This window comes from Diachasma alloeum, unplaced genomic scaffold, assembly GCF_001412515.2.
Source record: "Diachasma alloeum isolate Michigan unplaced genomic scaffold, Dall2.0 Dall_scaffold_00323, whole genome shotgun sequence".
NCBI lineage: Eukaryota > Metazoa > Arthropoda > Insecta > Hymenoptera > Braconidae > Diachasma > Diachasma alloeum.
In genome coordinates this window covers 314,203-330,237 of record NW_021680462.1, presented here as the reverse complement: position 1 = coordinate 330,237, position 16,035 = coordinate 314,203, and the positions used below count along the sequence as shown (strand labels likewise).

Sequence of the window (16,035 nt, the reverse complement as noted above, 5' to 3'; positions counted from 1 at the left end):
ACTAACAAGTTTTCAAAGCTTGTTCAGCACAACAACAAGAACAACCAAGTCATATTGTGTGATAAGTACAAAAAAACTTAAAACGGTCCATTCTGCCGCGCTCCCTCTCATTCAATGAACTTTATTCATCGTTATTTCAATAATTTCATGCCTCTGAAATCACTGATTTCGAATCTATGAAATCATTCGAAGTCAATTGTAGTCACGAACTCATATCGCGATCCACTGGAAGTCATTGATTTCATTTCTTCCCGAAATCGCTGAAATCAATCTCGAAATCACTGAAATCAGCCCTGAAATCACGTGAAGTTGACTTCATTTCGAAATCATGGAGTCACCCAATCAGGGAGTGAGTAGCCTCTCGAACTGATGGGTAAGATGAATCGTCATATTGCGTCTGGAATAGGAAATTTCCCTGGCTTCGAAGTGAAACTAGATTCAATTCTCTGACGCTATTGGTTTTCCAGATATTCCCAAAAAACCACAATCAAAATTTTTCAAAAAGCAAAATTCAAGAAAAGCTGAATAAGTGAAGTGATAAAACGGTTTAAGTCGATTTTGAGTATTGGCCAGTATTCAGTGAATATCTCGGAATCTAAGGGAGGTAGCTAAATTTTTGTAGCATTCAATTTGCTCTAGAAAAAAGGTTATTGCGAAAATTTCGATATCTCCTTTAGATTCGGAGATATTCTTCAAAAACTCAACTAAGAGATCAGTCGACTTAAACCGTTTTCCCACTTCACTACTGATTTCATCCTCTAACCTCATTCCTTTCCCAAATATCTGCGAGAAACAAACGCGAAGTTTGAAAAATTTCAAAGAATTAATTTTTGGTTCATCCTTCTCATTCTCAAATTCACAGATGCGGAGATCAAATAATCCCACAAATTCCGTGGTATCCCACTTGATATTTGTGAATTATTCCCGAGGTGACAAATGCATTAGGCTAATTATAATATTCTTCACCGTGGAATTCTATTGGAATTTGTAATAACAGCTGGATAGGACGGAAAATCACGGATGGTCGATCGATTAATGGTGAACAGGGCAGCTGGGCAAGCCAATGGTTGAATGTAGGCGTGACGTTGTTACAATCGCTGAATAATTTTGAATAATGAAAACTAACAAATGAGCCAAAGTGAAATCGTTCCCCATGCAAATGAGCGCACACACTAGAGACGTACCATCCTGGGTTGGTGCCTTGTAGTTTGTGACTGGGATGATATGCTCTACATTCCAGGCACGTAGATACCTCATTGGAATAGAATGATAGGTCGGGTGTGAGAGTGCAAGTAGCACAATTCTCAAGCCGTCACAGGCGAGACATTCTGTTGCCATTATCACTCTATTTTCTTCTTATTTCAACCAATTTACGGGAAATTTTTGGGGGATTTTCTCAGTTGTGAGTGATCTTAAGAGGATATATCAGCCCGAGTCGAATATTAGGACCTGAATTCCCCCTTGAACACCTATCATGAGTAGGAGGACCAGGATGAAGTTAGGGTGTATTTACATTCAGAAAGACCCCCTGGTTTCCGCCTGAACGTGCGAGTTATTTCCAAATTCCGAGGGTTCAGGAGAAAAACATTTATCGCCTGCACCCCCTAAAATGTTTTCCACTCCATCCCTCCTGGAAAGAACCTACAAACCCTTTCGAGGTATTTTTTTTAATTTTTAATTATTAACATGAGAAATACGGGTGAAAATTAAGGTCATACTCAAGCGTCATGTATAAAGGTCAAAAATAACGGTCAGAAACGACAGTCAAAAATAAGGGTGGGAATTTCAGTAATTTTCACCGCAAACAGAAATGAACAAAATAGTGAGCTACTCAATCATCCTGGCTATCAGGGTTAATTCAGGGGATTTATGATTTCTTTTCATTCGACAGGAGGAGAAGGGGGAAAAAAGTATCAGTTGAGAAGGGTTTTTACGCCTTTAGGATGAGGCAGGATCATATAAGGAGTTATTCAGGATGTATAGGATGAAGAAAGGAGGAAAAAATATCTCAAGGAGGTAATAAGGGGGAATAAGGTCCAGATATACGACTCGAGGAGGTAATAGGGGAGAATAAGGTTCAGATATTCGACTCGAGGAGGTAATAGGGGGGAATAAGGTCCAGATATTCGACTCGGGAGGAGACATTTTTTGGTGAAAATTCTGTTGAGTATACTAAGTATAAAAAAAGTTATAAATAACTATATTATAAATTCTTGAATTATTATAAATAACTTTAGTTTAATTTTCTCAATTTCAAACACATTGTTGATCAATAATGCTATCAAATTTGACGATATTCAATTGCGTTAATTATTCTCCCCCCGTGATTGCACATCAAATTTAATTAATAAATATTAAATAATCATTGTCACACGAAGTACTAACTGGCAACCGCCGAAGCAATTTCAATTGTGTTTCTAATCACTCGCACAAGAACGGGGAAAGGGACCCGCTGTAATTCCCCCCTCGTCCCGAGGGCTTTCCAAGTCGCAAAATTGACGCTCAACAGTTAACGAGGAGGTTCATTCTGCGGCTTACCCATTAGGCTTCAATTAGGTCGAGTGGAGGGATTAATTAACGAATAGAACGTAAAACTCATCAACTGTTTCTATTCTATTCCGTTGTTGCTTTCACTATTTTTTCATTCATCGCGTGTGGACGGGGAATTAATCTCAGTTTTCATAAAAATCTTTCACAATTTTCAATTATTTTTTAATTTATTAAAAATTTAATTTCAAATTTTCAGTGGTAAAAAAAATCATCAATTTTTAATTAATATCAGTTTTATTTTTCTAATAAAAATAGAATGGAACGATTTTTAATCATTTCTTGATGAATTTTCAGTCCGATATAAGTATTTAGAACCAATACAACATTCAAATCAGTAGCTAAGTGGTAAAACGGTTTAAGTCGACTTATCTCCCAGTTGAGTTTTTGAGGAATATTTCCGAATCTAAGGGAGATAGCGAAATTTTCATAATTACATTTGTTGTAGCTCTCAATCGGCTCTACAAAAAAAGTTATAATAAAAAATTTTCTATCTCCCTTAGATTCCGAGATATTAATTGAAAACTAGTCAATAGTCAAAGTTGACATTTGTACAGTTTTACCACTTCGCTACTGAAATGATCTGGAATCTTTCAACTCTCATCTAGATTCGACCCAGCCCTCATGACAACTCCCCCTTCTCCCGGAGTATCTGCTATTATAATATATGGGATTTTTTAATTTCACCAAAAATAACATTTTATTTGTTTTAATCGTGAAATATTTTTTCATTCATTCCAGCATTCAACACTTAATTGGTCGCACAATAAGGAAATCCCCGGTGTTTTTGGATTTCTTCTCTTGAACACAAGAACTTCATGAGTGAAAACTTCACAAAAATTTGTATTTGTACTTTCAAATAATTAATCATTTTTTGATGCAAATTTACACTAATGAATTATTAAAATCTTTTGAAAACTCGACTGGCTTATGGTTAACTTCAAAAGTTCCGAATTTTGCGCCTAAATAGGAAATGGAAATGTTTAGTATTGCCATACTAAACAGGTATTTTGGAACCTTTGATGAATACTAAAAATTTCGATTTCCTATTCATGAAAGATTGCAAAATACCTATAAATGAGAAACAAATTATTTTTCCCAACTTTTTTTTCATGAAATCGTAAAATAGTTTCTACTCATGTGATGATTTTTTCCATCAATTTTATTCAAAAACAATTTCATTTTTCAGACAAAAAACAAGTCAAGCGATTTTTAACAGTACTTTAAAATGCTTTTTGACTTCAGTAAAACAATTTACAAACGTTTTCGAATCATTGAACCCTCTCTTAAAATTGGCCTGGCCCTCGTTACAACTTCCCCTCCCCCAACGAAATATCTACCATTAGATGCAATTTAATAATCCAACGCCGGTACATTCACTCGTCCCACGATACTAATGGATGATATTCTGCAGAAATACTCGAGAATGAGAAAGGAATTGCAATAATGATAATACGTTTCTTCAGCTTCTTCTCTATCTACTTTTCCGAGTTATTGTTGTTGAATCCTTTCAGTCGTTTATATTTGAAATAGTCGGGGTAGCTTCGACAATCACAGTCGCCGCTTTTCATTCCGCCATTGTCATTTTTTGCTGAATTCTATTTTGTGAGTGCATTCTGACATGAAAAAGAGATTCAACATTTTTTTTGGGTTGAAAAATTCATGGACGGATTGGTTCATTCATTCGAAATTCGAATAATTGTTTCTTTGAAAGGGCAATTGGGAGAATTATGCATGCGGGATGTTTTCGTAGCGTTACCTCTTTAGGCTTTGTTATCACGAATGACAATTTTTGTGTCAAAATTATTTTCATGTGAATAGGATTATCGTTGCGGAACCAGTGATGCGAAATGACGTCACATTTTGTCATTTGTCAGGTCAGAAAACAATGACCGTCATGTGAAGTCAAGTCCCATGTCATAATTTCGATCATAATTTTGCTGGCTAATGTGAACCAACTAGCTAAATGTAAACTTAGAGTCATGGATATTTTGGTCATAAAATTTCGTCACAGTAATGATTCTTATTTCCAATTCTTTAATTCAATTCGACTACATTGGTTGTACACTGATAGAAAAACGACAAAGTTCTCAAACAAGTCTTACTTGCGTCAAGAAAATAGTTTTTCGTGTCGAGGGACCTGAAAAACGCAAATTTCGTGGCGCGCAGCGCACATATTAATATACACACACTGAGAAAAAAAATTTCTAAGAAATAGAAATTCTATGATTGATCCAAATCGTTCATCGATTGAATAGTCGCAAAAGAAAGTATTGTATATTTTGTTTATTCTATCGCATTTAGAAAATACATGTTTTTGCGGCAAAATCGATTTCATACAATTCAATTTTGGTTTAGTTTAAACGCTTCGGATTTGGCGCAAATAATTTTTTTTTTCACAATTGCAATGGAAAAATAATCAGTTCAAATGATGAAGAATTGCGTTTGTCGTAAACAAGAAACTGCTCACCGCGAAAGTTTCGCATCAATGAGTATCCAATATGTTCCTCATAGACCAAATGAATATCTTATTGCATCTATGAATTCTGCTTTCAATCGAACAGATATTCTTTTGGGGGATATCGTGACGCTGATAAATTGGATAATTACATGCTTTATTCCGCGAAGAAGATATCTGATAATACAGATATTGATTTGTATGTACTGAAAAGTAGATTGTAACAAAAAAAAAGTTTAGATAACTGATCTCATTCTTTTTCAATCGAAAACACTAAAATTAAATCGATATTTGTGTCTTACAATAGCATTTTCTTTTGCGACTATTCAATCGATGAACGATTTGGATCAATCATAGAATTTCTATTTCTTAGAAATTTTTTTTCTCAGTACACGTCGCCATGGAAAACACATCACCCTCCCCCACGTGCTTGCCATCCTCGCCGTCGGCTCGGAATGCAATCTTGGACGTGGGGGATGGTAATCTGTTTTTCAAGGCTCGGGCATGTAATGTACTATTTTGAACATAATCAAAAAAGTATTTTTTTCTACCGAATATACAGAGTGCACCAGAATGAAAAATTTTTGTCACAAAAATAGATTTAGTAGTTAAAAAAAAATTGCATTCTCTGTACAGGCAAGAAATGTCATTTCTAGTACTACTCCTTTGTTATTCGATACTCCCAGACGTATTTTGCTCCCGAAAAATCTTTGTTTTATGCGAAACAACGCATAGTAGCTTTTCGTTTCGGCTGTCTAATAATCACCGACAAGAAATGAACCCTTAAATGAAACATGAAGAGTGATATGATGGTAATCTTGTAATTAGCGATTTTGTTGGGCCAAAAAAGACTTGTTTGACAACGTGTTTGTTTTTCTCTCAGTGTACAAGGTGTCCCATAGCACGTGACAAAGTAAATTATGAATAACTTGTAAACGGTCAAACGTTGTTGTTTTTTTTATTGCATCAAGAGCATTTGGCAAATTATAATACAGTTCCTTCCAAGCGTCCGCCATCACTTTTACTACAGAACTCTGTCCTACGTTCAAAGCTGGTATGCGGGGTATTACCATCAATACCTCTGACAGCCTCCCTAATTGTGTCTTGCAACTTTTCCACCGTCGCCGGATACTTCTTACAGCATTTTTTTTGAGAAAACCCCACAGGCTAAAGTCTCAGGAATTTAAGTCAGGACTGCAAACCGGCTATTCCATGCCCTCATGGGAATATTTGGTGTAACCTAAACCTAATACATGAAAAAAGTATTTCAAATACTGCAGTAGTCCTGTGGGGGCAGCACCATTTTGCGTGAAGTAGAAATTCTTGACTAATTGATTATTTGTGCTCACGGAAAGAAGTTCTTCTTCAAGAACTTACCGTAAATGTAAGCATTGATTTAACGGCTATCGAGGAACTCGAGGAAAACACCCTTCATGGTAATAGACTTTTTCATCGTGAGAGTCACTAGATTTTCGGACACTTTTTTTCCATGTTAATTCCCCTAGGAGTTTCACGGAGAGAAATTTTTTAGAAAAATTCTAGTGCTAGCACGGGAAAAGAGGCGCAAAGTGACGGCCAGGATAAAATTCTAGCGCCGGCACTAGAAATTTTATTGGGGAAAACATGAATTTTTCCCCGTATTTCTGTGAAAATTTCACAGAAATCCCCCGAAATTCTACCAGAAATACCAAGAAATTGTACCTTAACAGCACTAGAATTTTTTCACAGCCGTTGGATTGTGATTTTTTCCAATACTCGTAATAGAATTTTTCTAGAAAATTTCTCTCCGTGTTCGGACACTTCTACCGAATTTACATATGAATCATCATTTTTGAGGGTTAAAAATCTATCAACTTAAATGTAAATTTATCAGCATTCTTCATTATTTTTCCAGAGATTTTTTAATTTTACGAACGGAATAAATATTTCCCCTAGATTTCCAGGATGAAAAGGTCTATCGGCGCCCATGCAGTGACTTTTTTCGGGCGTAGGGATTGTGTTTCAATGACGTGAGGTGACTCAGTCCCCCAAAAGTGAAAATTTTGTTTGTTTACAAAGTCACCCAAGTAAAAATGTGCTTCGTCCGAGAAGACAATATTATGTGCCTTCATCTTTTTTGATTCAAAAGGATTATAAAAAGTGTTCTTGGCAGAATTTCATACGACGAGCCATCACTTTCTCGGTTAAAAATGGATTTATAAAAATTTTATAAGAAATGGCAGTTTAAAAACTCTTTCAAGATGTGGTGAAGTGACGTTTTCGAGACTTTCAAGGTTTAAACAGCCTTCTGAAGAGTATTATTTGAATATTTTTTGAAATGTTCTTTACTTGTGCGGTTGACCTCATTTGTGGTTACAGTACGTGAAGGGCTAGAATGCTTACGCTTTCTATCGTCTAGTGTACCGTACTGATCAAATTTCGCAATTAACCTGAAAATGCTCTTGGTCAAAAAATGTGTAACTTTTCAACAACAGAAGAAAACGTTTTTCTTAGTTAGTTGGTTCATTCACTTTATTTACCGTTTAAGACCCGAATCAGGCTTGAATCCCATCTTTGGTAATATGATTTGATGAGGAATGTTTTTTGCTCAACGCTTAGGTCTTTCATTTAAGGGTGCCAAGTGATTTGGCGATGACCTTGAAAATTGACATTCACCAACAAAGTTATAATTTTTTCAATTAATAGTATTAGACAGATGGTGAACATCGGTGACAATTTTAAAATTTTAGAACTTATGGATATCGAGAAATTAAATAAACAAAATCAGTCTTATACACGGCCTCTTATGGAGTTTTGATTAAATTGAACGTTTCAACCCCCTAGGAACTCAAGAAAAATTTGAAAAAATTTGAAGATATGGGGAATGATGTGTTCAATGTGATGGCGACAAAAAACAATGGGGTACCGGGGTGAATAAGAGAGATATTTCAACCCACCGTACCCATTTGATCCCATGCTTTCTCGAGGTTCGTCACGCGAAATAGAGGATTTTGCGCATTTATTTCCTCGATGTCTAGTTCCGGTTGCGGATTTTAAATTTCGTCGGATGGATGACTACATATTTCTCCAATGATGGAGGGAAAGAAAAAAATTTTTTTGAATCTTTTTTCAAATTCACTTGGCACTCTTAAGTGTTCTAATTCATGAGACTGAATGAAATTCGCGGAGTCTCAACTTCACCCATATAGTAGACTTTAAACTGCACCGCCACCTTGCGGTATAGTATGTAATTTACTTTTGTCACATGCTGTGGGACGCCATGTAGGTGTTTGACAATCCACTCAACGCCTCGTCATCATCAAAACAATGGGACTATCTCCGAATCTCAAGTTCTATTATCACTAGTTAGATGTAATCTGATAGTAAATTGGTCATAATGTTGTCATATGATAAGAATTTGTCATATCACCGTCTGTCTCATGGCAGTCACAGGACGGATCAGCACATGTCAAGTCTTTTGTTTCATATTCCTGCATGGATCTAGTTTCTGCCAGGGATCCACATTGTGCCACATTTTACCACTTGGCCAATTCCCCATGTAAACAAGTTTTTTATCTTGCGAATGATAATTCCTGCCTAATCAACAGTTTTTCTCCTCCTTATATTGAGGGAAAAACAGACTTTCTCAGAGCAAAACTTCTTGAAATATTTTTTGTTAAAAATTTAATTATGTACAAAAATTACAGCAATTTGTTTCCATAGAGCTCTTTGTTCTTGAAGCATTTGCAGAATGAATAGATTGAAATCCTTGTAATTTTTCACTCAAAGCATTTTACGTCAAAAATAATTATCGGCTTCATTACTCACTCAAGATTTCCGTTCCACTGTGGAAAAAATTATTAAATTTATTTTTAAATTCATTAAAAACATCTTGACATATAATCCACTCAATTTATCCTTTTGAGATTAATATCTAACTCACATCACTCACAATCCCCAACCGCGAACAAAGATCTGAAATTTGCAATTTTCAATACAAAAAATTCATTTTAAAAAAACAATAGTGAAAAAAATTCTCCCGTTACTCTTTTCCATTTCTCGATAAGCAATCTACGTGTCTCAGTGAGCGTGACGCTTCGCTGAGAGCCGCGAGTATCGTCTGAGAGCGTTGAACGTAGGGTATTCGTACAGTTATGGAACTCGATGGTTTTGTTCTTGGTGTTTGTGGTTTGATCTTCTTCGTTATAGGAATAGGGGGGGCACCCATTGTCTTCGGTGCCCCCAGGCGCCTCGACTCAGCGAGCCTGCAAGACACCGCGAAAGACTTGACCAGTGTTTCTCGAGCGATCGGTTCGGGCGGACGTGATTTTTTAGTCATCGGTGCCCAAAAATCGATTCCTCTTCAATATTAAATATCTCCAGAGTCATCAGTGTTATCTTCGCGGGAACTTTATGACCTCAAAGCCTACAATTAGATGTATTTTGCCCCACTAGACGCCCTGAAAACGTTCATGAGAAGTGAAGTAGATCAACAAAGTGAATTAATAGTTAAAGAATCGATTGATGTGAAACAAAAAAAATTAAGTTATGTTTTGGAATATTTTTGGAAATACCAGTACTATTCTTTCGAATTGGGTTTCATAATTTTCATGCGAAAATTTTCGATTCCAAATACTGCTATTAAACTCCTCTTGAAGGATTCAATCCCTCCGAAGCTCTAAGAAATTGAGTAAATCAATAGAGTCTAAAAAACTGTCTTCTTTCCCATCTTGAATATCTCTGGGACCACCAATGCTACTTCTTCAAAGTTAGTTCCGCCGCCCTCAGGAAATTTCTGATTCTATCCTCTATAAATGAATCCCTTTTGCACTGTAAGCTCTCTAATAACCAGAGTGAACCAAAAATGAATTTTACTCTCAAAAAAACTCTCCACTCTTCAAACTGGCATATCTTCGGAATCATCGACGCTATCATCTTAAACCTAGCTTCATTCTTCTTCCTCGGGAAATGTTCCATTCAACTCCCTACAGTTGAACCCATTGCACCCCACTAAACCCTCAAAACCCGTCATCAAAACAAGCAGTGAGTGAAAAATCAATTTCAGTAAAAAAAAAACTTTTCTCGCTGAAATGAAGTGGAAAGTGTCGAGCCCGAGTGCTTGAAAACCATCATCTCCAGCAATGACAACAATCCTCTCATCATCTCGTTGCCGCAACCCACTCCTACCCCGGATGGACCTTGAATCAACTCCAGAGTGGTTACAACTGACCAGCTCAATCAACGACCTCTCCACCCTTACCTTGACCCAACCACACCTCAACCTCGCCAAGATCACCAGAACGGAAGAATTTTCTCGAAGATCTTACCCCACCACTTCCACTCACCACATATCCACCCATCCATCGCCTCCTCCTGCTCCTCACCCGCCTCCCAGCTGCTACTTTTGCACGTCAGACACCGAGTTTATCTCCGAAACGATTCCACAAAAGACTGCATTCACGCTGAATCCTGAGGGTATACAGAGGACATCAGTGGAATCCACTTGTAATGATGAAGGGAGTGATGTCCTCTTTCGACCAGGATCAGCTGAGTTCAGGGGTAGCAGAGAGCGTCTGCACGAGATATTCGAGCACAACAGACGCCTCCGGAAAAGATTCTTCGAGGATGATGGATTGGAGAAGGTGAAGGGAAAAGTCAGTGGATTCGGAAGCACAGAAACATTAGGGAGTCAGAGCAATGGTAGCAGTGGAGATGGAAAAGGAAGAGGATTTAATTCTCCTGATTATGGAGATGATGGAGTTGATCCTAATGGGAAGGAGAGAGTGGAAAAGGATGATAGAGAATTCAGCGGAGACTTTGAAAATTATGAGGAGTGCAACAGTCTCGAGAAGACGAAGATGAGTGCAGATACCCTCAAGTCCCCCCAGCTCGTCAGCAGCTTCAGCAATTCCAGACTGGACCTGAATGGAGAGTTCGGGGGTGAGAGGCCTCTGGGGGATACCAAGAGTAATGCTGCTGGCAGTAACGGTGGATGGAGGGATACCGGAAACGGAAGCTCGATTCCATTCGTCTATGGACCTATACCGTACAGTCAGTAGTTTGGGTTGTTTGAGAATCGTTAAGGGATTATTGTCTTCTGGGGTTGGGGGAGATAGGGTCTGTTTATACGTTTAGATGAAAGTTCAAAGATAGCTTAGCGAAATGTTGCATTCATGACAAATGAAGGATGTTTATCCATTGTCCAATAATTTTTTTATTTTTTTATTTATTCTGCGAATTGATACATGGTATCATTTTTGCAGGGGGAGACCCTGCATACAGAAGCAATGAATTTGATATAGTAAACAATGAAGTTAATCAGAGAATATAATTCAAAGCAATTGAACAAAAAAAAATATATATGTATAATGTACAATATGTATGACGTAACGAAATACTGCTGAGCACGACAGTACTAAATAACGATTTATCCCAAGCCATTCAGATAGCAAAATTAGGAATAGATTGCACAGATCAATCGTTAAGTTCGGATGCTCTAAGTTGGAAACATTTTTTAAAGTAACAAAAGAGAATTCAATAATGTCCAATAATGTTCAAAGTAGACTCGATGAAGGGAAAATAAGTCTAATTTTTTATTTTTATAAAATAATGCAATATAACAATCTCTCTATATTATAAAAATCTAAATCGACTTTTGGTGATAAAAATTTGGTACTCAAAATTATGACTCCAAAATTAAAGGTCAAAATAAGGGTCACCATGATTAGATCAAGGGTCACAAGGGTGAGATTAAGGGGTTAGATAAGAGTCACAAGGAACTGATTAGATGTCATAAGGTTCAAAGTAAGGGTTCAAATAAGGGTCATGGGCGTCAAAAATGAATGGTCAGAAATTAAGGGTCACCAGGGTCAAAATCAGGGTCACGAGGATTATAGTGAGGGTCGATTAAGGATCACGAAAGTTAGCTTAAGGGTCCAAATAAAGGTCATGGGAATTGGAAACTAAGAGTCACAAGGGTGAAAATAAGGGTCTCTATCTCTCTGTATTATAAAAATCTAAATCACCTTCTGGTGATAAAAATTTGGTACTCAAAATTATGACTCCAAAATTAAAGGTCAAAATAAGGATCAGGAAGGTCAAAATGAGGGTCACAATGATCAGATCAAGTGTCACAAGGGTCAGATTAAGGTTCGTGAAGGTCAGAATAAAGATTACGAGGATCATATCAAGGGTCAGAATAGGGGCCAAATAAAGGTCACAAGGATGAGATTAAGGGGCTAAATAAGGGTCACAAGGATCTGATTAGATATCATAAGGTTCAGAGTAAGGGTTCAAATAAGGGTCATGGGCGTCAGAAACGAATGGTCAGAAATTAAGGGTCACCAGGGTCAAAATCAGGGCCACAAGGATTATAGTGAGGGTCGATTACGGATCACAAAGGTTAGATTAAGGGTCCAAATAAAGGTCATGAGAAAATAAGGGTCTCTATCTCTCTATATTATAAAAATCCCAATTAACTTCTGATAATGACAATTTGGTACTCAAAATTGAGACGCCAAAATTAAGGGTCAAAATAAAGTCTGACGGCGCCCTCTATGACGTGAGACTAGACAAACGCGGCGACAGGCTTTCAAGATATTTGAGATATCGATTCGATGTTTGCGACATAACTCTTGAGAAATGACGTCATGACGGTTGTTTCTTTTAAATAAGGAAATCGATAATTCGCTTACTGAAAGACTCAAAAAATAACAATAGAAGGTTGTAAGAATAAATATATTAAATCTAATGGCCGAGGAAAACCCTGCGGTACCTAGACGAATAAAGTAGATATCAAGTACTTTGAATTCCATAAATCTATTCAATAATGACGTTTAAAAAATAGATTATGAAATTCTGTACAAAACGTCTGATAATGTTTTTTATAACCCTCTTCCAATTGGATATGAATAGATAAATAGAGATTGTTTTCATGTTGCAAAATGCAATTGATAATTTTATTAACCCTAGTCTGGTCACCTGACGGAAAAATGCGACTTTAGTCACGTTCACGGGAGAGTGCCGCTGTGTTATTTAGGCTCCAGCGTTGCCGAATCCACTCTACACTTTCCGGGTGCATTTACCGAGTTCTCAGCAACGTCGCGCAACAGGCAATTTCATTTAACACGGGAAAAAATTGTTCACCTGTTGGAAATAATTTTTTTTCTCCCAGAATTAAGGATACATTATTGAAAAAAATACCAGAATTTTCCAGATACTTCAATTGACGAATTCAATTTTTCTAAAAATTTTCCGGTCAACCAGTCGATGGCAAGGTGAATAAAACGACGTGTTGCGGCAATTCCATCGCATGGTGACCAGTCTAGGGTTAAAATCAATTTTCCAAGTCATTTCATGAATGAGTAGATTATGAAATTTACTGTAGAAAACAGTTGGTAGATAAATTTTTCTCAATCTTTTCCTCTCTGAGTTACGGGTGTAGAAAAATCTTCAATCCTGAAGTTATGACTGTTGAGGAAATAAGCTTCTTCTTTAAGATTCAAATATTCAAAATAGTTGTTGGAATTTAAGACTGTAATTACTCCATCGTTTTGTGAGAATAGGCGAGCGTCACTACTGTTGTAAGTAATTGCGATTGTAACGGGAGAATTTACGTGGTCTTGTTGAGGACGAAAAAAATGGGAAAATTCCGAAAATTCATACACAGAGAGAAAAGCGGGATAAAAATTACCTAGAAAATCGTGACAAATTTAACTATACGAATGGTAATCGTGGAGCGAAATGTAATTCAGTGAAAAAATACTGGTTTGTGGTGGATATCTTACGATTTTCTCGGCAAAGAAACACATCTATGGATGCAAAAATTATTCTCCTATTTAGTCAAATTTTCCACACCGGTAGGGCATTGTTTGTTTAATACTTATCTGCAGGTCATGGGGACGGACGGAAGTGAATTTTTACCCAACGGGTTCGGTAAAAATCATTCTCCGTTATACACTCAGAAAAAAAATATTTCTGCCAAATATTCATTTGCTTCTGAAAAGCATTTTTTTAAAAATGGTATTTCTCCTATTGAGTCTCGCCTAGGCGAGCCTGATTAGGTTTCAATTATAACACGCATGTTACTCTAGAGGATGATGTTGTATTTGACCTTGGATGAACTCCTCCAATGATTATTCATTTTTCCTAAATTTCTTATTTTCTGGAGGGAAGAATTTCGATTAATTTTTTAATGTTTATAATTATTGAGGGAGTGCACTTAAGGTCATAATTGAAATGCTCATCTTCTGCAGCAATATAATTGTCATAATTGACACTTGATGAGAATTGCCTGGCTGGAGAAAGTGACTCGACTGGAGAAATACGGTATTTAAGGAATTGATACTTCTCTTAAGTGAATGGATATTTGGCAAAAATAATTTTGTTTCTCAGTGTGGGGTAAAGAGGTTCAAATTTATTTATATGACCTAAGAGGGTTTGGTGAAAGTTAGAGAGGAAAATTATTTCTTACTGTAGATTGGAGCCCCTTTCTTCCATATTCGTCCAAAGTTTAAGAAATTTCTAAGAATTGGTTTCGAAAATATCTTCAAAACTAATAGATTGAAAAAATACCTATCAAAAGCCCTTTTCTTTAAGGAGAGACTACTGTGAGTTTTAAAAGTCGTGGGTTATTGAAGTGAGACTTTTCATTCGTTGAAGATCCATTATATAGATCTGAAAACGAAAAATTACAGCAAAAAAAAATTTTTTCATTGTTCGTTTGTCCGAAAACGTTTAAATTGCTAAAAACAGTCCGAGGCCTCCAATTTTATAGCTAAAAAAGATTTTTTTTTTCAAAATTTTCGGAAAAATGTGTGGAACAATAATTACGAGCCAGTTTTTTGGAATTCGACTCCTACACAGCTGATTTCAGTTTTTTTCATATAAAAAATTCACTATTTCTGTAAAAAAATACAAAAAAAGAAAATTTAGCCATGTAAGAGGCGAATTAAAAAAAACTATCTCGTTATTCTTATTCCACATATTTTTCCGAAAATTTTGAAAAAAAAAACCTTCGTAGCTCAAAAATTGGAGGCCCTGGACTGTCTTTGGCATTTTAAGCGTTTTCGAACAAACGAACAATTAAAAAAAATTGTTTTTGCACTAATTATTCGTTTTCAGATCTATATAATCAATCTTCAACTTATGAAAAGTCTCACTTCAATAACCCATAACTTTTAAAACTCATAGTAGTCTCCCCTTAAACCCCTTCATTTCAAAGATCTTCACGGAAGAATTTCAAAATGCTTTTCAGCTTTATCATCCTCCCTGAAAAATTGTTGAATTACCATTCTCACTGGTTTATTGTACCATCCAACCATGATATACATAATAGCATAATTCTGGTTCTTAAATCCCGTATGATGCATTATGCAATATAAAATCAGGCTGGTGCACGTGAGTCACGGCTCGAGTGGCTCCCCAAGTGTGTGAGTTTTTGAGGGAGACGAGATAGGGAAAAATAATTTCAGGTGTCGTTGAACAGATGTAATGTTAATTAGGGGATGGAAAAAAAGGGGAATAAATGTTGGCTGTAATTGAATCTGTCAAGAAGTCAGGAAAATATGGGGTAATGAAATAAACGCTTTCACTCGAGTGGAAAAGGGGTGGGAAATGTCTGATAAAGGGTATCCATAGTTGGGGAAAATTCGCGGGTAATTGAGAGGAAAAATTATGGGAATTCAATTTTTGAAGTTTCAACATTGTTTTGGAACTTTTTTATAATTTACTTCTTCACAGAATGAATTTTGTAGGGAAGTGCAGACGAATGTCAAAATATTCGGAATGTTGTGTCAAAATATCTTGTGAACTTGTGGTTTAAGAGAAAAATATCCTTAAAACATTTTCTATGGAGAATTAAAATTTTTCGAGAAATGTTTTTTTTACATTTTCTCTTAAACCCTTTACATTCTAAGATATTTATAAAAAACGGAATGTTGACTTTTTATTCATCTCCATGGTTTAATTACGCAATCAATAATTGTTCATCCTTGCAAAAAAAAACTCCTCATTTCTTGGATCACAAAAAGATAGTTATTTTTACAGTTAAA

The 16,035-nt window shown here is 36.3% G+C and overlaps 1 protein-coding gene across 1 annotated transcript in view; it reads left to right on the top strand.

Moving 5' to 3' along the window:
- LOC107040154 overlaps positions 1-16,035 on the top strand; it is a 117,660-nt gene that overhangs the window by 84,685 nt on the left and 16,940 nt on the right. The gene's annotated exons all lie outside the window — the stretch shown is intronic.